The 24,754-nt window shown below is 32.4% G+C and overlaps 1 protein-coding gene across 3 annotated transcripts in view; it reads right to left on the bottom strand.

Moving 5' to 3' along the window:
- The window catches only part of LOC127854904 (uncharacterized), a 200,061-nt gene that overhangs the window by 30,125 nt on the left and 145,182 nt on the right, over window positions 1-24,754 (bottom strand). The window lies entirely within an intron of this gene.

Raw genomic sequence — 24,754 nt, forward strand, 5'->3', positions numbered from 1 at the left:
CATTTTATTTAAAATGTTTAAATACAACTTAATGAAAGAAAAGTTGGTTTAACACCAAGATTAGGCCCGCTATCACATTGCGTTAAGGAAAAGAAGAAGAAGAACCGCTCGGCTCGTTACATATTTATGGTGGCAGCTGCGGGGATAAAGTAACATCTTTATTCCAGTGATCGAATTCACACCTCAAGCGAAAATGTCAGATACTGACACAGATCAAGAAAATGAAGTTTTGTTCAGGGATGAATTACAGCAAAGGGAAAGACCAACTAGTCATCAAGATGAGAACCAAGTCCATGAAGAACAAGAACCTACTGAACAGGATGATCAATGGTTAAAGGCAGCATTTGGAAAATTAGTACACATGCAAGGCCAAATGGTTGAAACACTAGAAGGAGTCAATAAGATGATATCAAACATTCAAAGGCAAAATGAAAGTACAGTTCTTGTACAAAATAGCAACATTCAGCAACAAAATGATCTCCCCTCTCTTCATAGAAACAATAATTTTGCAGGAGAACTTGCCATACAGCACAACATGTTACCTAGGTCAAGCATAAGCTACTCCAATCATAAATGTAATAACAGCACTAAAATTCCACATTTCAAGGGGAAGGATGAATGGAAAGTATGGTTCAACCGATTTGAAACTATTGCAAATAGACAAGGTTGGAATGATGAAGAAAAGCTAGACCATCTTCTACCAAAACTACAAGGATCAGCAGGAGAATTTGTTTTCACACAACTACACAGAGAGACCTTAGATAATTATGATGAACTAGTTAGGGAAATCAACAATAGATTCAGAACAATAGAAACTCCAAGAACGTTTGCAGCCAAATTTAGTCAAAGAGACCAGAAACAAAATGAAACAGCAGAAGAATACGCCGCTGAACTCAAGAGGCTGTATGATCGAGCACACAAGCGTCGGAATGGAGCAACAAGAAAAGAAGATTTGGTAAGAAGGTTCCTTGACGGACTGCGAGATGAAGATGTAAGGTGGGAGGTAGAGTATGTGAAAGAGCCCAGGGATATCGATGAGGCAGTTTATCACGTAGTTAACTACATTCAAACTAGGAAGCGTCATCAAGTAGGCTCTAATCGGAGACAACGCCCCGTGCGCAGGACAGGTGGCACAGAGACAGATGAAGCAGACAGTGAAAGTGAAAGCGATTCTGATACAGTTGAGTATGCATTCAGGGTGCCAAACAAGAGACAATTCAAGCGTAGTGAAAAGACTGAAACAAAGAGAAAAGAGTATCAAACAGTAAGGAAGACAAGTGTCAATCAGGGTCAGACCAAAACAGAGGTCAAGGTAGATGTGCTACAAGCTTTGACACAGAAAATAGAAGAACTAAGCAAGAAGGTGGAGACGGTTAATAATAAATCGACAAAAGATGACAACCGCAGAAGCTTTGTGAGATGTTACAACTGCAACGGAGAGAACCACTTTGCAAGAGAGTGTCCAAATAAACATCAGCAAGTAAACGGACCATTATACCACAGTTTTGACCCTAACAACAGAAATAACCTCTACCCATACCCAAAACAAAGTAATCAGCCATTGAACCCAAATGCGCAGACTTTTCAACAACCTTTAAACTACAAAGGACCCAACCAAACGGCCGGGGGGAGGTCACAATAGAAGAAAAGAGGTGAGAAGAAAGGGAAAAAAAAAAGAAGAAAAAAAAAATAGAAAAAGAAGAGGAAAGAAAAGAAGAAGAAAAAAAAACTCAAGATGAATAAGGAATAATGTGATTTCATAACTTTTTGTTGTAAAGTCTTATATCAATTTGATGTTCAATTACTTGACATATTTGTACTGTATATAGGTCATTGCTAAATATTGGTTCTACAAATTTCATGCGAGTTTACAGATGCGATGTTAAGTACAAGATTTTTTTATTTTTTTTGTTCAACTTGCCATTTCGTTGATGCCATTTACAATGAAGTTTCTCCATAATCACATGAAGATATCGATAAATGCCGGTTTGTGATGGAAACGTCATTTCCTATTCTGATGCGTACATCAGGAGATATGTGTTTGCTGCAATTAGATTGTGTTATTGCACTATTGATTATGTTTTACTGCTGTAAACAATGCTCAATCAGATGTTAATACCTGCATATATGGGACTAGTACTTCAAAATAAAATTGAGGTGAAGCTGTTATGAAGGCACTTGTGAAAAGTAGAAAAACAAGAATCCTGTGATACAATGATGTTTGGCGAGATAAATAGGGAAATTGTATATGCTTGGGGAAAAGAACAGTATGACGGAGAGCAGTATGAGAGTGATACAGTTTGGGCATTAATATTATAAGGAGTAGTCGACAGGATGTTTGCTGGTGCAAACGGGGTGAGAAAATTGCAAGGAGTACAGAGAGAGAGAAAGAGAGAAGAGAAAGGACTTAAAGAGCGAGCAACTATTCCGTCCAGATACTGCATATGTAACAGATTTAATGCAAAACGCTAGTACAAGTTGGTAAAAGTAAATTCAATCTTCTGTTTTAGAATCATGGAAGAGCAGACGAAGTCAGGCCACGGCTGGAGCGACAGGAAACGGTACCAGTGTCTGCGCTGCTACCATGTGACTGGTGAGGAGAGAGTTGGTCCCCGGTACCGGATCATGGACCATTTTCTACGCCAGCACCTTTCACTGGATCAGGTGCCTTTCCATTGCAAGCTGTGCCTGTTTCGCTGCTACCAGTTTGAGGATCTGCAGCGGCATGCCAACAATTTTCCTCGGCACAGGATGTTGTTACGAGAGAAGGGGGTCGAGGATAGTGAAAGCTATCTAGTAAAGAACCCGAACCCATACACCGTGGGACCTAGGGATGTTGCTCCAGTGGCCGAAGACACGCTGTCACGGGCAGTGGAAATCACCTTCCCTGACGGATTGGACTTTCTGGACAACATGATAGAGGCACAGCCATGTACGCCAGGACCTTACACCCCTGCAAGGCTGGAAACACCAAGGCCAAAGGCGAGTACGCCATCTTTAGTACGCCACGCAGCACCATCTCCAGCAATCCTGGACAGCCTTCCAACTATCGAGGAGTGCAGACAGCTGAAGGGGAACAAATCAGATGCCCCCTCCTCATCGTCATCATCCTCTTCAAGCAAGACTTCATGCGAAGGCTGTCGTCAAATAATGAAGGAGATGGAAATCATGAAGGGCATGCTGCGAGGTATTCAGAGCCAGCTGGAGACACAGGGCACCACAAACCAGCAGTTGGCCATGACCATGGTCAATCTTGCGGGAGCCATCACATCTATGCGTGCACAGCCTGTCCAGATGCCTCATGCCGTTCCCGTGACACAGCCTACAATGCAGACAGAGGCCCCACATCGGAGAGTAGAAGAAGGAATCAGGGAGCGCGGTCGTCATCAGGACCATAAAGAAAACAAGCGGCCACAGTGGCACAAGGAGAACAGCAACCACTACCACCGCCGGGATCGCAGTCCATTGCACCGAAAATGAGAAAATTGTAAAATAATGTAAATGAACATTTATCACAGTGCTGTAAGTTAGTGTAAATTAATTAAATAGTATCACAGTAATTCATAAATATTAATAGAACTTAACTTTGTAAGATTTTATCACAGACATTGCTATACTACACTAATATCTAATGTATTTGTATCTTGTGAATTAATAAATGATCTCCTTTATATCTAGAAGATAATAAGCATTATAATTGTATTGTGAATTTAAAGATGCTCAAATGAAAATCCAGTTTTTTTAAGTGCACAAAGTTGGTGCTGACATTTTGTAAATATTTCAAAGATGTTGAACTTTGTTGTTAAAGTTTAAAGATTGTTATACATGTATGTGTGTGTAACCATGAGTTTAAAAGTTTTTTTTAGGCATTAAAGAGGGACCTTTAATGTTAAGGAGGGGGTAATGTCATGACCCCATGTTGACATTTTTATTAAATAGGTCACGAGAACATGTTTGTTTTTATGACCATGTTTTACATTTTAAACTCTATGTCAAGTGTTATTTCTTATTGCATTCAAAACTAAACATCTTATTATCAACATCTACTATGCTTAATTTACCGTTTGTATGGTTCATATCCGTGTAAAATCCATTTATGTTGGTCACTACAATCACATGTTTGTATAGACGCCATATTTAAAGGAAGTGACTTTTGACCTTTTGTTGAATTATGGGTAGTGTACATTGACGACCTCTGTCAAACTTTGTCAGCAGACAGTTAAATCTCGTATTTTCGTACTAGATTTATACATCATGCGAAGGTTTGATTTTTATCAAATAATTACAGTCATGTGTATTTATATGTTCTAAACCTTATTATAATACTTAAAGAAACATTTCCAGTCATTTTAATAAAGTTTTTACTGTTTAAACTTAAGGCGGTAACTCTGTTTATTTTGAGGTGATCGGTTACGCTCGGAAGACGCGCGGATGGTGCGCGGTTGAGTTATTGCTCGGATTAATGTTATGACCGCGCAAGGCTCGGACCTGCTCGGAGCCCTAGTATATAAACCCTGGTAATTTCACAGTCAGCGACTCTGATTTTTTGGAATTAAAGGCACATTCTTATTACTTAATTTTTCTCTAATAAATATTATTTTTAGGCATTTTCATTAAAAGTAAGTTAGAAACATTATTCATATTTTTGCATATAATAGAGTTTTTGCATAAGATTTAAGACTAAGGTATAGGGATATTTAATCCTACAGTTTTAAGATTGATTGAACATTGTAAATGTGAGTTTGAGAATTGTATTATTTATGATAAATTGTTGAATGCATTGATGTACTATTGATGCAAGTTAGTTAAGAATAAAAATTTGTTGAATTTTATTTGGTTGTTTATTATAATTATAATTTGAGAGTCATTAAATGACTTCAGTTTATTTTAACAGAGTCCATTTTATTTAAAATGTTTAAATACAACTTAATGAAAGAAAAGTTGGTTTAACACCAAGATTAGGCCCGCTATCACATTGCGTTAAGGAAAAGAAGAAGAAGAACCGCTCGGCTCGTTACAATATTAATACCTTCCAAACTATATTCTGGTAATATTAAAGAAGGTCAAATAGGTGAACGGTTGCTTTTTAAGATAGATAACATAGTCCGATTTACATATAATATAATGTAAAAAACGTTTTTAATGTTGTTTTTGTGAGCTTATTTCAAAATTGTTAGTTAATAACGATATTATAAAATCGTATGAATTTTGAAGCAAGGCCTTCTATAAACTCTTTAACAACTTATCAATTTATATTCCGGTTTTTGGGTCCCAGTGGCTAAATCGAATGAGTTCAAATGAATACGCAACGTTGTTAGCCTGAAACAGCCGTACAAGACATTACATAAGTTTAGTTGTCAATAAAAAAAATGCGGGGGCTTTTTGAGAAAGAATCAGTGAATGCTGCTAAAAAGTGTTTTCAGCATTTTGTGCTGAGTCGTCAGGGGCGTTATAAACCACAACACAAACCCTAATGAAGCGAACGAAACGCGAAATTATTCAAACGGTTCCATAATTTGCTCCCGAATGATTATCCACGGTGCTGAAATGTTTCAAATATATTGCAGAAATGCTTAAGATATACCGAATTGGTGTAAACATAATTTGAATGGTTTCCGATCTGATGATCGATATAAATATATAAACGATGTTAAGCAACATATTTGTTATTGGTTGGTTTTGGAGAATTTGAAAATAAGAAAATCGCAACCCCACATAAACACAAATATTTACCGGTACATATAAATATTAAAACAATGTACATCATTTGGTAAATTCAAATGTTATGGAAATTCCAAGTATTGTAAGATTAATCTAATGTTATAAGTATTTACATGAATTTAGAGATTTGCTTACAAAATAAAAATAACCCAACAGTAATATCCTTCAACAAAGAAAAAATACAGTTTGGAAAATAAGAAGACACCCTGAATATTAACAAACATAATTATATGTATTTGATGTAAAACACCAATTTCCCAAGTTTAGGAGCTGGAAAGAGATAGATTTGAATTTAAACCCAGTAAAACACACAACGATTAACTTTACATGACTATAACTGATGAATAAATTAAGGTAGAAACATAAAGTGTACACCAAAGAAAAGGAAATTTTATTAGCTAAAACTTACAATTGTATGCAAAATACTAGTAATACTAGTAATACTAAAACTGATCAAACACGCCTGAAAGAAAGGTGTAAATTGTGTTCACAGACGACAAAAAGCTGATGACTTTAGTCAAAAACGCGAAACAACAAGTGAAAATGTAAAAATGAATCAAAATCAAGACCATTTGTTAAAAATTATACCAAAAGTGACTCAAAAGTTAAGCAGATAGTGTTTGTAAAACAACCACATTCCTTATTAGCAGCGAGCCGGGGCAGATGTTAAAATAACATCGGATTGAACTCGTGGATTGTTGACGATATTTGAAACAATGGATTCTATTTATTGTTAAGATAACACCAGAAATTCAATATTTCGGTATCAAAATGCGCCTTTTATCAGTACAGCGTCATATAGTTAACGAAACCCGCTAATGACCAATTGTGTTAATTGAAATTATATTATCATACGTTTATCTTTATTGCTTTGGGATATGTTTAAACACGTCTCGTTCATAGTTTAACATTATTTCTATAACTAATTTCAAAGACCAAATACCCTTTTCTGATAAATTTATGTTTTTTTCTTTCTTAAGTGGTTTTCTTTTAAAAAATAACACGTTTTTTTTTAAATCTTCAAATAACTTTTATTTCATTATATTTTATAAAAAGTTTAACTTTTAAAAGATGATTTTCATCTTAACAAAACATATTTTTCTTGCTAAGATGTACGACAACTTTTCATTTTAAAACTAGTGCTGATAAATTGAATTTTCAAAAATATTTTCTTATATCAAAACTATTTTGCATAGTGTTTTCATTTAAATTTATTTCTTAATATAATTTTCAAAAAAAAGTTTGAATAACTTTTCATTCTAAAGTTATTTGTTAATCTCATTTAAAAAGAGTTTCTTATATTTAAAAAAAGATGTGTATAACTTTTCAAATTTAATTTATTAAAAATAAAATAATAAAACTTTTTTCTTAGATTTTTTAAAATATAAACATTTTGAAGCACGTACTTTTTCTGTAAATCCTTTTCACAACTTTTATTCTTAAATATTTTTCAATAAGATTTTATTATAAAATAAATTTCTTTAACTTATTTTCTGAAACTTTCTCCTAAAACATGGCTTCACCTCAGAAATATTTTCCTTTCAACTTTTTTTTTGTGAAAATACTTTACACAACGCAGCTTTTTTTCTAAAAAAAGAATTTTTAATAACATCTCTTTAAACAATTCACACTGAAATAAATTTCTTTAACTTATTTTCAAAAACTTTCTCCTAAAACATGATTTCACCTCAGAAATATTTTCCTTTCAACTTTTTTTTGTGAAAATACTTTCCACAACGCAACTTTTTTTTCTAAAAAAATATTTTTTGATAACATTTTAAAAACAATTCACACTGAAATAAATTGTTTAAACTTATTTTCAAAACATATTTTCCATGAACATTGCTTTTCTTAAAAAATGCACTCGTAAATAAAAGTCTTTAACTGATTTTCAAAAATATTCACCTTAAAATAAATTCATTTTAACTTTTTTCTATTTAACTTTTTAAAAAATTAAAATTTTCAAAAACATTTTTATTTCAAAAATATTTTGCATAGTGTTGTCATCTTAATTGTTTTCTTCATCTGATTTTCAAAACAAAAAGTTTGATTAAATTTTCATTCTGAAATTTAATTCTTCAATAGTTTTTTTTTCAAAACCTGTCTCTTATATTAAAAAATGTGCATAACTTTTTAAATTCAACTTATGAAAATGAACTTTTTTCGTAAATGTTTTCCATTATAAAAATGTAAAAGCACGAACTTTTTGTAAAATTCTTTTTCTCAACTTTAATTCATAAACTTCTGCTTCAAAATATTTTTCATCAAAACTTTTTCTATCAAATATTAAAAAAAACTTTTCACTCTTAAATAACTTTTGTGTTATTGCTTTCTAGATTTTTGGTTTTTGTTTTGCAAATCTTTTCTTTTTTCTTCTGTAAATACTTTTAACAACTTTTTTTATAACAGATGTTTCAATAACATTTCTAAAAAAACTTTTCACACTGAAATAAAATTTCTTTAACATTGTTTTTCTAAACAACGTTTCACTCTTGAATAAATTTCTTTAACTAATTGAAAAAAACAAAAAAACATTCACCTTTAAATATTTTCTTTTCAACTTTTGTTTGAGTGTCTAAATAATTTACTACAACTTTCTTTTTTAAACTACTGTTTCAAAAATATTTTTCCTTAAAACTATTTCTTAGTCATAACCTTTTTATAAAACTTCATTCTTAAAAAAAGTTCTTTAACTTATTTTCAAAAACCTTTTCCTATAACATTGCTTTTCTAAAAAAAATAATTCACTCGTAAATAAATGTCTTAAACTTAGTTTCAAAAACATTCTTCAAGAACATACACCTTAAAAATATTTTCCTTTCAACTTTTTTTTTCTTTTTTACTTTTCAAATTCTTAAAATTATTTTCATATGTAAAATTATTTTCGTAAAATCATTTTGCCTTAATGAGTTATACTAAATTTTTTAAACATTTTATTCAAAACTTTTTGCTTAACATTTTTCATTCAGGTATTTTCAAATTCACTTTTATCTTGTACAAATCAAATCAAATCAATGTTCTAAAATTGTTTCATCTTTATTTGATATAAACTGTCAAAACCATTTATAATTGTTTAGATATTAATTATGTGATAATTGTTTATCAAATAAAGATCTCATATTTGTTTGTTCAAGTCCAATCGTTGTGAACTAGTCATCTATTTTTCATCAAAATAGACCGTTCGATAAGTAGCTTAGGATATTAATAATATGATAATTGCTGATCAAATATTGATCTCACACGTGTTTGTTATATTTCAAGTGCTAAATACTTTCATACGTTGTCATTTTCCTCAGTACTTAACAACAGATACATCTTCTGGTTTATAGTTAAATACCATGTGCTCGCAACTAGTTCCATATTGTGTTTCTGTTCATGCATGCCTCAAACACTACAATTTTAGAACTGATTTCGTCTTTTTTCTCTCTGACCTCACAACAAACAGAATCACTCGCATATGTTCGTATTCTCGTCTTGTAAATACATTCGAAAAATAAATTAAAGTCTGAAATCATGAAAAATTACGTTATAATATATACCATTGATTTTGTCAATCATGAAGATCGTTCTCACATAATGCAGCCTCGGGATACACTTAATAAACGTACAAGTTAAATTTCCTTAGAGATTGGCTACTACAAAAACAAAACAAAACCAATTTACCGTGTGTGTTTTTTTTATACTTTTATCTCATGTACTATGAAATTTATTACAGATCACAGTGATAATAATACATTTATAAAATATATCGAAACAATACAATATATCTTTTTAATGCAACTACAATCACAACATGTTTTGTATCACATGCGTATTAGTTAACATGAAATATCGAATATAAACCACTGAGCGCAAACAAAACAAAGAAAACTATGGGCAATAATAACTATCAATAGACACACAATAACATCGATAATCTAACGATATGTACATCACAGGCCTAAAGTCTCTTAAATCGTTTTGCGATTTAAAAAGTTTGTGAATTTTTCGACTACCCTCATTAATGTTTTGTAATTTTTACATTTAACTTTTCAACCACCTTCATTCGTTTCGCTTTTAATAAAGAGAATGTACTTGTATGAAAATAAGGGACTTAGTCAAAAATACACGTTTAATGCTTTAACAAATAAAGTTTGAGAGTTCGTTATTTTCATAGTAATATCATATTTTTCACAATTAAATTAAATATAAATGGAGTAGTGTTAAGATTGCACGAGTGAACACAGGAAAGCATTATTACATTGTAATGCATATCATGGTGGGAATGTATATATCAAAACAATAAACTCCTATCCGCTCTTCTTTTTTTGGCGTTGTTTTTATAATTTTTCGAAGAATTGTCTGTGAACATCGCTTGCTGTAACTGTCGAATAATTGCATTTAGGTCTTTTAAGGTTAAATCTCGCTAATACTTTATGAATTCTTATCTCCCTTACAGCCTTAACATTTAATCGGATATAACAGCTTTAAATTAATAACAGTTTCAGTTTCAGTTTATTAGCAATCGGCAAAATATTTGCCTTTGGCCATTTACAAATACATAAAACTTATGGCAAAGACAATCATATACATATAAACAAATACAATTTCTATTTAAACTTATTTCATATACATATAACAAAGAACACAACAGAATGTTACATAACGACCAGAGAATAGTTAGGTTTTCAAGAGCATTTTGTCTTAAACAGAGAGACTCATTAATATATTTTGCAAGATTAGTCATAATTTTTTTACTTTTTGTTGACATTAATAAAATGAATTTTTGAACAGTAGGCCATGAACAATTTCCAATATATTTTGATCTTATACATCTATACTTTGAGCAACATAAAATGAAATGATATTCTGATTCTACAGCATTTTGATTAAATAATTTGCACAATCTATTATCTCTTTCTATGTTATAATATCTTCCTACTTCTATCTCTAGACTATGGGAACATAATCGTATGCTTGTCAATAATTTTCGTAACTTTTCATTAGTTATAACATCTAAATATTTTTCAAAACAAAATTCGGTTTTATATTTGCAATAACTATCAAGTTTTGACATTGCATTAATACTATCATGCCATTCCTGTACAAATTGATCTCTTATCCTTGATTTCAACAAACTATAATAGTACACGTTATGATCGAAAAATAATCTGATATGTGCATAGCCTAGATGGTCAACAATGCAATTTATTCTTCTTGCCCAACAAGGCGTATTGACATTATCGCATAGATCATTATAGATGTGATATATAGGTAATTCGTTATTTTTCATCATTTTCAACCAAAATTTCACAGCTCTTTCTTAACAAATAACAGATAGAGGTACTCGACCAAGTTCCCCATACACTGCATATTGTAATGTACCGCTACCATTTAGTTGTACCCAGCCTATAATTTAGCCGCCCTTGTCAGGATGGCTTCAAAACAACTGCGGTTCATGTTTTCAACATCTTTTATTTGCAGATACTAAAAGTTACTAATATTATCGCATTATAAAGTCGACATGTTTAAAAAGGCACTCCAATATAGACTTTAAACACAGATCTTATAACAAGTATTTTCGTATAGCGCAGATAAATTCTTGAGCTCTCTGGAGTTCATAAGACATAGGATGAATCGTTTTTAATGTACTAAATACTGTAACCAAAGATGTAAAGTTAGTTTTAACTTGTAAAATAGCTTACCATTCTCAGAATGGAGAAGATCTGACAATAAGATCTAAATAATTAATAAAGATCTGATTTTTATGCCGTAAAGAACGTAAGTTTTTGTGATCATGAAAAATACCAAATGTTGTTTATCCGCGCTATTTATACCTGCCGCTCAGCAACTTAGGATTTAGGATTCTGCGTGATTCTGCGCACTAATGTCTTAGGAATTTGGCTAAGCCAATCAAAACGACTTAGGATTGCGACAACCAATCAAATGCATTTAGGAATCCTAAATCCTAAACAAAGTTCTCTAGCGGCAAAACATTCAACAATAATATATATTTTTACTAACAAAGGAACATTTTCGGAGCAAATATAGATGAACAAAAGATTCTACATCTAACAATAAACAAATATACTTCTCTCTGACCTAAACGAAAATGCAGTTATGACAGAAAAGAAATATTACGGTACAATATATCCGAAATACTTCAACAGCTGAAAAGTACTTTTTAGGAATGGCGAATTTTACACATATAACAACATATATGAACATTTAATGACTTTAAAATAGTGTCTTAAAGTAACTTATAGTCGTATTATTATAATCATACAATGTTAAGTCACTTAGAAATGAATATAACCAATAGAATCATTGCAAGATGACGGTTGGACTTGCCTCCTTGAAGTTCGGACATTGACAGTAAGTTTTGGAATTCAAGTTCTGTTTATAATCATTAGACAAAACATATTTAAATGATTACTCTATCAGTTAATATAACAATTAAACACTTCAACCATAATCTTGTGTAAGGGATAGTGTAATGGTTGACTAAATGATAATATAAACAAAAGCAGTTTGTTTACATTATGAAATAACAGATAATAAACAAGTTAATTAATACTCCAGGGCCTTACATTATGTAGGAGTTTGCTTCTTAACACCAAGTAAATACTTACAAAAACGTATCTGCAATTTGTCTACCTCTTTATAATTAGAAACACCCCATACTTCACAACCACATGTTAATATAGGCACAATAATAGAGTCAAACAGAGATAACTTAGTACTAATATCAAAACTAACCTTATCAAACACATTCAAAAGGTTATTATAAGCTCTAAGGGCTTGTTCATTTAGTGCTCTAACTGCATTTAGCATATTACCAGTATATGTAAATTTAATTCCAAGATAAACATAAGTATCAACAATTTCGATTTTTTCATTATCTCTATAAAAGTCAGGATATACATTTTGCTTCTGTTTTTCAAAAACACATATTTTGGTTTTACTAATATTAATTTTTAAACCCCATTTAACAGAATAATGATGTTCAGCATCTATTTGTGACTATAGACTATTTGGATCTGTGGTAAACAAAACAATATCATCAGCAAATAAGATCATATACCTAGACAAAAGTTCAAAATTCTTTTCAGATAATGCATCAAAGTTCAAATTTTCAACAATATCATTCACGAACAGAATAAAAAGTAGAGGCGACAACGGCTCTCCTTGTTTCAAGCCTAATGTTTCATTGAAAAAGTCAGACATTTTCATAGAACTTGATATTTTAACACATGCTTGGACGTCTAAATATATACATTTTATCATATTTGTCATTTTACAGCTTATTCCAGAATGAAGCAATTTAGTCCATAATGCATCCCTATTTACAGAATCGAAGGCCCTCTGGTAGTCAGTAAAAATACACCCTAATTTTGACTTTTTAGCTTAAACATTCTGTATGATCGAGTGCAATAAGAAAATGGCATCAGGTGTAGAGCTTTTATCTCTAAAACCATATTGACTATTGTTAAACATGTTCTTGTTCACACCAGCTATTAATGCGATTTCTTAATATTAATATTTTACCCATAACATTTACTAAAGTAATACCTCTATAGTTAGCAGGTACAGTTGTATCACCTTTCTTATATATTGGAATAATTACTCCTTTAGACCATGCCTCAGGATATCTACAGTTATCATATATGTAATTAAATATTGTACATAAAAAAGGAGATATAATATTATAAGCATCGATAAAAATGTCAGACACATTGTTTTCATAGTCACAACTCTTGTATCTATTCAAAGAAGATATTGTTTTCTTAACTTCTTCATCAGACATTTCTTTATCAAGATATTCAACATTTATATTTTCCCTATCTAAGTCTAAATCATCAATTGTAACCGCACGTTGACTATCATTGGATATATTTTGGAAATATTTTTTAAAGTCATCTAGACTAACATAAGCGTCATAACTTTTACTATTTCTAAATTTCTTAATATATTTCCAAAATTTACGAGGAGACGCTTTGCTCATATAAGACATTTTAACTTTTTCTTTATTATAAAAAGTATATTTGGCCAAGCTCTTTACTTTGATAAATTCTTTTCTGCATTTTAACATATTTAATTTGTTTTCTTCTGATTTAATAGCGGCAAGACGTCTCTTCGCATCATATAACATTTTCTTAGCATTTCTACATTCATCACTAAACCATAATGATTTTCGCTTCTTTTTCTTCGGGGGATGACTATACGTTTTCCCGTGGCATGAGAAAGAAATATCGTAAACAGTATCCGAAAAACACTTCATACATTCATCAATATTATATACACCTTCTGACAAATTTGTTACTATTTCATTAAAGGTATTACACTTTTCTCGCACTAAATTAACAAACAATTCATTTTCAGACGAGTTCCATTCAATTTTATCAAATACCAGATTGTCACTTGGTTGAACATGTATACAACCATCTAGAGAAAAAGTTAACGGACATTGATCTGAAAATTCAGTTAAATCTAATACACACATATTTGAGATATTCTCATAACATTCTAAGTTTGAAATAACATAGTCGACTAAACTAGACACTGGTCTTTTTCTATACATAGCATTATATGTACATTTACCATCTTCTTTACGACCATTTAAATACAGAGATTATTTTCCTTGCATAAAGACAGCAATTTTGTACCGTAATTGTTAAACCCATTGTCATGATTTTCACGCACTGGTAAATTGACCCCAGACATTGCCGACTCAGGCAAGCCAACATATCGATCAAGATTTAGGTCAATAATATAGTCCGACAGAGTACCCGTGCGGCTATTTAGGTCGCCTAGTAAAAAGATATCACCCTGATCCGAGTATTTACGTATTTCAGTATTCAAAAATAACAATAACTATGAATATGAACGTAAATATTTGAATAAAAATAGGTTTCAACCATTAAACAAAAATTATTTTCCTCTTGCGTGTTTATATACTGCATCAATTCTGTTTTAATCTAGTATGTATATTGCTTATTGCTTTATAGCAGAACAATCATCACATATTGAATAAATTCAAAACATTATTCATAAAATTTAATACAAACATAGCAATCGACTTTAAAGTTGTAATGGGGCCGGTAAACAATTAAAACTGGGGCCATTGTTACACGTTTAAGGACTAACCCGCTAATTATCAATTGTGTTTATCTTTATTGCTTCATTACAACCTTTCATAGAAATCATTCTTTATGTCTAGTTCATTTAAAAAAAGGTAATACAGAACTTAGAAGTGTTAATTATTCCTTTACATTATATTAAAAAGAATGAATATTCATATAAGAAAAAAATCCTGCTTGAACATAACAATGATTGTGCATTTAAACTCACATACAAATCCTAGAAAATTAGTTATATTCAAAGTTTGAAAATCCTTATTTGTTTGTAAGTATTGAACATTTTCAGCCCAATTTTTGCATCCTTTATCAAAAATCATCTTTTGTTTAAATGCTAACAGCTTGTACTATGGTATTTTTTATTTATATGTTATACCACTATTTAAAATATTCGTACATATATTTACATACATAGGTTATCTGCCTAACTCTACATATATTGCAGTATTACGTTTGTATATTTTTACTTTAATAGGAAACAATATTTTGCCAAAAAATGCACAAATGCGTTTGATATTTTGTAATTTATTAAAACTCCAATATTTTAGAGGCATAACATAAACCAGACTTAACAAAAGAATAAAACAACTGAACAAACTAATTTCGGCTTCAAATCATACTGTTGACATTCGTAAAGTAAACTAAATATAGCCACAGGGCTTTCCTGAGCAGATGTTATTGGTTTAAAGTGAAATAACATGGTCATTAATGGAAGTGTAAATATAATTTAACTTATGGACCATTTTGATGTTGTAACCATACTATTGATCGGATTTTACCGTATTTACGTAAAACATCATCTTTGTGTTCAAAGTCACATTTAGCCTCCAATAATTAGACTACATGTAATGTTTATCTAAATGGTTCTGTATCTGCGATGGTCATTTACCACCATGACCTTCTCATTCGAAAATAACAATAAAATTAGTATTTTGGAATCTCTATTTATTCCAGAAAGGGTACTTTCTTGTTCACAAAATTTAAAATTGTCTACAGACTGTGAGAAATTTTATCAAGGACATTACCATCCTCTTTTGAGACTAATATCATAAATTTCCTATTCAGATGTACATGACTTAACACATGAGTAACAATTATTATCATATTTTTAATTATTCTAAATAATTTAATGTGTATACCGGATTTTTCTTGCTAAGCAAACTTTTGAAAACAACGGGTCCCTAAAGTTTTGGATTGTATTTAACTTCTACAGCAAAGCTTCGGTACAGTTTACTCGAACATTTCCAATTGTCATTTAACATAAGAGAGTATCGTAACTCGGCTACTTAATATTACAATTGAGTGTAAATTGCACTGGGAATGATCGCTCTTCAAACACATACAGAAATATATCGGGGTTGCACACAAAAAAGCACAAATACGTAATGTGCTTACAGTTCTTTTGGTATATTTAAAGTGCTGAATATTTGCGTGTATTGTCTTTTTCCTCAATACTACCTTTTATGTGATTATATTAAATACTATGTGCTTGCAGCTCGCTTCATGCATTCTTAACACATACCATATGCCTATTTATCTAAGGCTCAACAAATAAAACATAATCTGAATTTATCTTGTTTTTTTCTATAACTGTCCACTATTGACAAACATTGTAGAAAACTATACCAAATAAGTTCTCGCTTTTCAAATACATTCAGAATTATAACGGGTTTGCATAAAAAGCGCCAAATAATGTTAAACTTTTGCGCGTCTGTGGTTCCATACCGCTCGCTTTCAAATACATTTAAAATTATATCGGGTACGTAAAAAAAGCGCCAAATCGATAGCGCTCCGACATGGAATCGCTTCTAATACGTCACGCATAACTCGCAGGTGAATTCACGCTCATTACACCGACAACAATAAATACGGATTTATTAACATACTCCTAAGCGAATACATGCATAACAGGCACCAGGTGAAAACCGCCTTACACCTGGACTATTGACTTGACCTCAACTTGACCCGCTCCTAACAAAATGGAAAATGGCCTCAACACTATCGAAGGCGACATCGCCTCAACCTCACCGCTCCTAAGGCTCCTAAGAAAATGGCGCTGAAATTCTTCATTCCTATCTACTTCAGCGTCAAGATTGAACATTTCAGTTGTTAGATTTTAGTCAGGCTCTTAAGTTACATTACATATGGTAATGTAAGCAAAATGAAGCATTCACTTACGTGAAAACTTCGGAAGTCAAATGGACGGCATAATTAGGGTAAAACCCATGTAAGAATACGTAGAATTAACCTATTTATACTAACTGCGTTTCCGTATTTCAACTACTTAAACATGTCCACTGATGTACTTAGTATTACAACATCTGGCTACTCAGTTGGCAACACATCATGTTTGGTGATTGGTAATGAAATCCTATACACGGCAATTCTACATTTACCTCTGATTCAAGTAGCGTAGAATGTGCTCTAAATACTGGTTAAACCAGCTAGAACAATCAAGTTTGAGTAAGTTTACTGACAGCCATGATATGACTTTAACTCAGTTGAAAACGGCGAAAACTTATTAAACAAACTGCATCAAAATGCCTGAATATAATTATAGACAGAGCACAGTTGTCTGGTTGTGGACGCTTAACATGTTTATGGTTCTTAGTAAATCTAATCCTTTTTTAACTTATATTTATTTAAAATGAATGTTTTCAGTCTAAACTAAAACAGTTTAATCACAATTTGACCAAAAGAACATTTTTTAAAGGAGAAGAACAACAAGACAAAACATGTTAAAGCGAGATTATACGAAATGTGTTAAATTGTAATATATTGATAAAATATGTTACAATAACACAAAATAGGCAAGACAAATGTATACATTGAAGACGAATTTCATAAAATACAGCAAAGACAAATTAGCGCCCGAGCCGATTGTGACGAAGATATTTCGATCGTGTTTTCCTACAATAACCGAAGCATTCGTTTTTTAGTTAGTGTTCGTGTGTCGTTTGAATAGATACATGTATCGTTGCAGGAATTTAAAAAGAACCGTAAAACTTAATTTAGATTCACATCTTACATGCATGATTTACATGCTGGCGAATTTGACTGTACAGCCATTTTCGATTTCAGAATTAAATATCTTGCTTATTTCGCATTTTTCGACACATGTTCTTCTTAACTTTTATTTTATATTGAAATATATGTTTAATAATTGTTTACACATTTTATACAAATCAATAAATGTTTGAAAAAAATCGTAAAATCTCGCTTTAAGTGTTACTGTCTCCGGTTCATTTTGATAAGAATGAATTTAGTCACCCTAAAGTACATATGTGTAAGTAACTGAACTTTACGGTTTCTACCGAGGTTGTTCCACTCAAACATCCCTTAAACATAGTTCCTTAATCTATCTTCTGTATCAAATATAATGTTTGATGTTTATATGTTCATATGAAGTAATAATGAACGATTCCTTGCGAAATAATACAAGTTTCAATTGTAACGCGAGCCGTCGACTTCCTGAGGCCGCCACCGAGCGCTGTGTGCGCGACCTCAAACACACGATGTGCCTTCCGAAACCCTCGGAAGGCTAATTATTTCTTTGGGTACACTATAATTTATAATTTTCCTCAGGCTGCCTGCCTTTTGATTAGGAACTTAAAATAATCGAGTCGCTACGAATATTTACAATGCGACCAAAGAGGAGACCGATGCCTTTAACGAACCCCCCGGCTTTCGTGAAGCTACTGGCTACCGCTTCCGTGAGGCTCCTTGCTTCCGCGAAGCCACTGGCTCTTCGTCGGCCCTTAGGTGAAGTGCCTTGTACGTCTCCAACACTCTGAAAACCCTCTACAATAAACAGGAACTCTGCAGCCCGGGCAGCACCGTTCGAAGTCAACGTAAACACCCACATGCTTCAATGCACTGTTCTTTTAGAGTAACGTCCCTTTTTTTCTGATGTTGATGCGCTCGCATACACAGGAGAACTCACCAAATTATGTGTGTGTGTGTTGTTGTAGGTTATTTACAGATCGTTCCCGCGTCTCACGACTACATTTGGTATCGACCTGAAAAATCACCAAATTGCCGGTCTGCACGTCTTTATATACTGGCAAACAGAGCGCCACCTAGCAAACGGAAATGCACGATCTGGAAACTACCGACGTTTCCGAATTCCCTCCGTACTCTACGGAGATTATCGATCAGCATTTCTCCTTCACTTACACAGAAACAAGCCGAATACATACGCAGGCTTTTACTTGAAACATTCCTTAAATATCATATATTCTTTAAATGCTTAATACATTATTTTAGCCATGCAATTAACTTACTTTATGAAGAAAAAGTTACAATTTCATATTGTATATCTGGCAAATTTAAAACTAAGGGAGGTAATTATACTGTAGCAATGAAGAACGCAAAGCATCTATTTCGACCACGAATCCTTTCGTCATACAATCAATAAATACACGTAAGGTATTATTGTATTAACAAGAAAATACATAAATGACAAAGTGTGACCAATATTTTAAAAGGGTTGGAAATACACATGGGCACGGGGGTGGATGGGTGGGGGTGGGTGGGTGAGGAATATATTTTTCACGATGGAGCATATAAATGTAAGATCACCTCCTGTTACCATGCTTTAGGTAAATACTTATTATAATTAATTAACCATTGAAGCATTAAGAATATGTTTGAAAAAAACAAACAAATAAAATTGCACAAAACAACAGCACACCCTCGAGTCAGTAGAAATGGTTGAACATCACAATTAAGAACATTGAGCTCACATTTATTGAATTTAATTGAGAAATATTAATAAAAAAATACTCGAGACCAGGGAGACGATTATTGAAATAATATCGAAGAGTAACAGGCATTGTTGAGATTGATTAGTATTTAATGCCAGTATATAAAATGGCATATTTTGCATGTTTACTCTGAACAAATTTAATATGAATTGAAATGAATATACAACTATATGTTAAAACTTTTTAAAATCAGCCTTGCGTAGCAAAAGACAGAGACATGACAAAGACAAAATATTTGACGACAACAACAATAACATTTATGTATATGTACATAAAATCCATAATAAACGTACATCGCTTTTGAAATTGTAAACGATACCCATAAACGAAATTGCTACCAAAGATACTACGCGACAACGAATGTCCTTTTTACAGCATTAACAAACTTAATGCAACCGCCTTTACACAAACCACAACCAGTATTAGAGTAACGAGATAAAAACATCGCAACAATCAATCATCGCTTATACCAACACCACTATTACCACAATCATCACAACACCAATTTCGAAATCATCATTAAAACCTTTCGCTTTATTTCTTTTAAAGGCGTAACTGCATTTCGCAATCTTCGTTTAATGATTTTTTTGCCAATCGCAATAATATGTATTTGTTTAACTTTTGTTGACTGCTGACATATGGATTACCGTTAGGGCCATCGTGGAAACACATTAAAATCCAGAGGGTGACAATGAGTTAATGCGATAGTACGATGGCGACAATTCGATAATACGATGGCGACAATGCTATAGTACGACGGCGAAAATGCGACAACGCGAAAGTACGATGGCGATAATGCGATAGTCCGATGCTGACAATGCGACGTCGCGATAGTACGATGGCGAGAATGCGATAGTCATATCGTACTGTCGCCATTGTATCATCGCATTGCCGCCTTCGTACTATCGCATCGTTGCCATCGTACTATCGCGTTGTCGTACTGTCGTCATCGTATTGTCGCCATCGTACAATCGCACTGTCGCCATCGTATTGTCGCACTGTCCTCATCGTATTATCACACTATCGCATCGTCGCCATCGCACAATTGCACTGTCGCCATCTAATTGTCGCACTGTCGTCATTGTATTATCGCACTATCGCATTGTCGCCATCGTACAATCGCACTGTCGCCATCGTATTGTCGAAATGTCGCCATCGTACTATCGCATTATCGCCATCGTACTATCGCATTGTCGCCATAGTACTATCGCGTTGTCGCCATCGTACAATCGCATTGTCGCCATCGTACAATCGCACTATCGCATCGTCGCCCTCTGGATTTTAATGTGTAACCACTATGGCCCTACGTGTATTGCATGATATAGGTGTAGCCTGTCCAGATAAAATAAACCCGGATATAATTTAGTCTAGAGACGTCGTAAGTAAACCACAAATGCACCAACAATCCGAACGATTGCTTAAAACATTTCTATGTTTTGGTTTTTAAATTAACCACACAACCGGATATAATAGACTTTTCCTCGTGAGAAAATGTCAAAGCGAGTAAGCTTTTTCATCATTCGTACCATCATTCATCTGTCACCTATTGTCTATTTTTTTAATTGTTAAAAACCGGATAAGAACCCACTTTTATAAACACTTTTGAATAATGTTTATGATAATAAATTAAATACTTTGACCACAAGTATTTGCATCTACGTTGTTCAAAGATTTAATCCAATTATGAACGTTTCGCCGCCTGAAACAGTAATCAAGTCATATCACAATTGTTAAACTTACTTTTTGTTAAGTGGTAAGACATATATACTGTGGACAGTATTACTTAAAAATGCACTACTTGAATCAGCCCAGTGTTTATGTTTTCGAGCGAATCAGAATAATCAAGAAAAAATAACCGTTAAATGTCCATGAAATATGATGGCTAGAATGATGGGTTCTAAACAAAGGAATAAATGCTCTTCCCAGATTCAGTGTATCTTTTGTTGTTCGTATTGATATTTTAATGCGTTATTTGCAAAACATTTTGTATCTTTAAACGACTGCTTTAGTTCTCTACACATTTTCTACTTTAATCCGTTGTGTCTGATACTTAACGGCGTTTGCCACATTAATCTTAACGTCTTATTCAAGTCCTGTACGACGAGATGACATGACTTTGGATTTTTTATTTTTTATTTCATTTGCGTCAACTTATGAGCAAAAAGGATACTCGTTCGAGCTTGAACTGTAATTTTAATCATTCAATTTCAACTTCAAGATCGCAGCTTTCCTTAATGCGTAAATGTTAAAAGGTTATTCAATGATAAATCTGTGCATGTCTGAATAATACATTATGGCGTATAAAATAACAGCCAAAATTAATTACGTTGTTTATGTCTTTCTATGTGGTCGGCCATTTTTGAGCAGTTAATAGATCATCTGTCATTACGTTTTATTCAAATATTTTACAAATAAAACCATCTCAGCAGGGATGTAGCTGGTTCTTGTGTCTACTTCATTCAATCGTGTATCAAAAGTGTGAAATTGTATTGCTGAGCTCAATATCAAACAATTGTGTCATGAAATTGCGATTTAGAACATTCATTGCGTTGTATTTATAACTGCCATGCTATAAAATTGATATCTAGTTATTTTATATTTTTCTCTTGTGTATGACAAATATTTTTCTGGCTAAGTGTGAAGTTCGAAATAGCTTTCAACCTTTTGACAACCAATTTTTTTGTAAGGACCGTTCCAGTGCGATGACCCTAAATTAAGTAGTTTGTATTTCATGCATTATGTAGTTTTAAATGTATTGTTCTACATCGTAATAGCCAAAGGGTTTCCATTCTATGAATTGTTAACACAAATAATTATTCTTATATTATGTTTGTACTTTCAGGATTCATATTTATTGAAAATACCTAAGATTGCCTTAAGTTATTTTGTATAATTTCTTTATGGAGCGGAAATTCCGAAATTACACATTGTATAGTATTCATAAACATTATACTCATTTATTCATTCATGTCATTTGCAACAATTTACATTTTGTTATATTGAGTTGAGTATCGTAATTGCAAAAAAAACAACACGACATATCCAACATGGCTATGCCACTGGATGTTGTGTAAAAGGAGCGTTTACAATGATGTGTTTCGCATATATTATCCAGTCCTTCGCCCAACCTAAGATTTTAAATTTTAGTCGTCCAAAATAAAAACGAAGCGCAGTATCTCCATTATTGATATGGATGTGTTGCAAGTAAGTTTGTATTTTTTACTAACAGATAGCACAGCGAATAATGATAGGAACATGTAATGACGAATATCTAATGCGCCAAAATATAAATAAAAGATTACAAAGTATTAATATATGGAAACAGATGGCTTTGGTTATACGCGTTCAACAAAACATTGAAATACAATCAACGACAACAACAAATGCACAAGTTCTCTGCGAAAGCACATTTATAGCAAGAAGATTAAGAAAACATGATTCGGATAAGACCAAATTCGGATTAAAACTACATGATTAGTATAATAATAAACTTCAGAATAATGTTTTTTTTTGTAACTAGATAATTAGCATCAATGTCTTGTGGGTTTCAACAGTATCCTCGAAAAATCGTCTGATTGCCATATCGGCTTAGTGCGATTGAGAAAACCTATGCGAGTGGATTGAAGAAGTAGTTGGCTTTGAATACAATTATATGTAACGTTTTCCAATAGACTATTATATATCATTTAATTGTAGGCATAGACGAGACTATTAAAATTTTATTCAATTTTTCTTAACTTCGTTTTGATGATGTTCTATGGTCAATGTAACAAGGAATTCAAAGTCAAATCAAATTGCAATTTCCAAAAAGTAGTTCTTAGTTCAGGTGAGAAATGGTGAATTGTTTCTCCGATAATCAAACAGAACTGATGATCACAACGAATCAACCGTTTATTTAATCGAGCTGTTACTTTGTAAAAATAAATTGTTTGCATTGGTATCGTATACTTTTTGAATTTTTTAGGTGAAACAACTTGACCTAGCCATCTACATAATGAAGTCATTATTGTATAAACTATTATTAAGAAATTGTTAAGATCGAAACATGTACATTTTTTTTGGAAAAGTAAATTAATGGCAATATAGACTTTGTTGATCTTATGTGTGATTGTGTGATTAAATTTTTAATAAGCATAATTATCTTTCATATGGGTTGTTAAAATCATTAGAACAGAACTGTTCTGTTAAAAACATGTAGAAAAAATGATGTAACTCTGATAATTTATGCAATGTATATAAAACGAAAACATTTCAATTTAACAACAATAATTGATAGTTTATCAACATAGTTCCTAAGTATTTTTATCAACATAAGAAAGAAAGGTATTTAAATTAAAGGAATTATAACTATTAGCAATTTGATTCAAACGACATCACGTTTTATGAGAATAGCTGCATTCTGCACAGCCACATTTTTAAACCATAACATTTGTTAGAACACGAAACACGTACAGAGAAAACTTGGCGTTAAATTAAAAGTAGTCAATATTCAATGATACATTTTCAGAAAATCTCGGCGGTCTTGTGTGTTTTGGTTTTCACATATGCTGATGCTGCCCAGATCGACAATTTCCTTCTACCAGAGCTCGCTGACTGTGTCAAAAGTCTTTCAACGTTAGTAAAAACCACTGTTCCAAACACTCCGGTATCCGTTCTAGACATCAAAACACGGGAAAATGCCGAACAACCGACTGGCTTAGAAATAGCAATCGACTACGCAGGCACCGAAGTGCCCAGACTGGAGACGCCAGAAGATGTACACATGTATTGTATTCAGCAGTTCGTGTGGAAAGCTGACATGGTGCGATGGGAGGACTACAACATCACAAAGACGGACATAGACTTCGTGAACGGCCTTCTTGAATCCGTAAGCTAACATGATCATGACAGCCTCAAGATTTTAAAGTGTATTCAATCATGTCATTCACATAGAGCTTGATTGAAACTCATCTTACTATTGAAGTCAGGAGTTAAATTATATGAGCGATGATTTTATACCAATAAACTAATAAGACACTACTTAGGAGTTCAAAAGAGTTGTAAAATTAATAATATAAGTTGAAATTATTTGCATCACAATGAGAAATCCTATTGCTATTGCAAGGAATTTGTTCAAGGTTATAATACACCATTTACATTGCGAATTACATA

This window comes from Dreissena polymorpha, chromosome 13, assembly GCF_020536995.1.
Source record: "Dreissena polymorpha isolate Duluth1 chromosome 13, UMN_Dpol_1.0, whole genome shotgun sequence".
Classification (NCBI taxonomy): Eukaryota; Metazoa; Mollusca; class Bivalvia; order Myida; family Dreissenidae; genus Dreissena; species Dreissena polymorpha.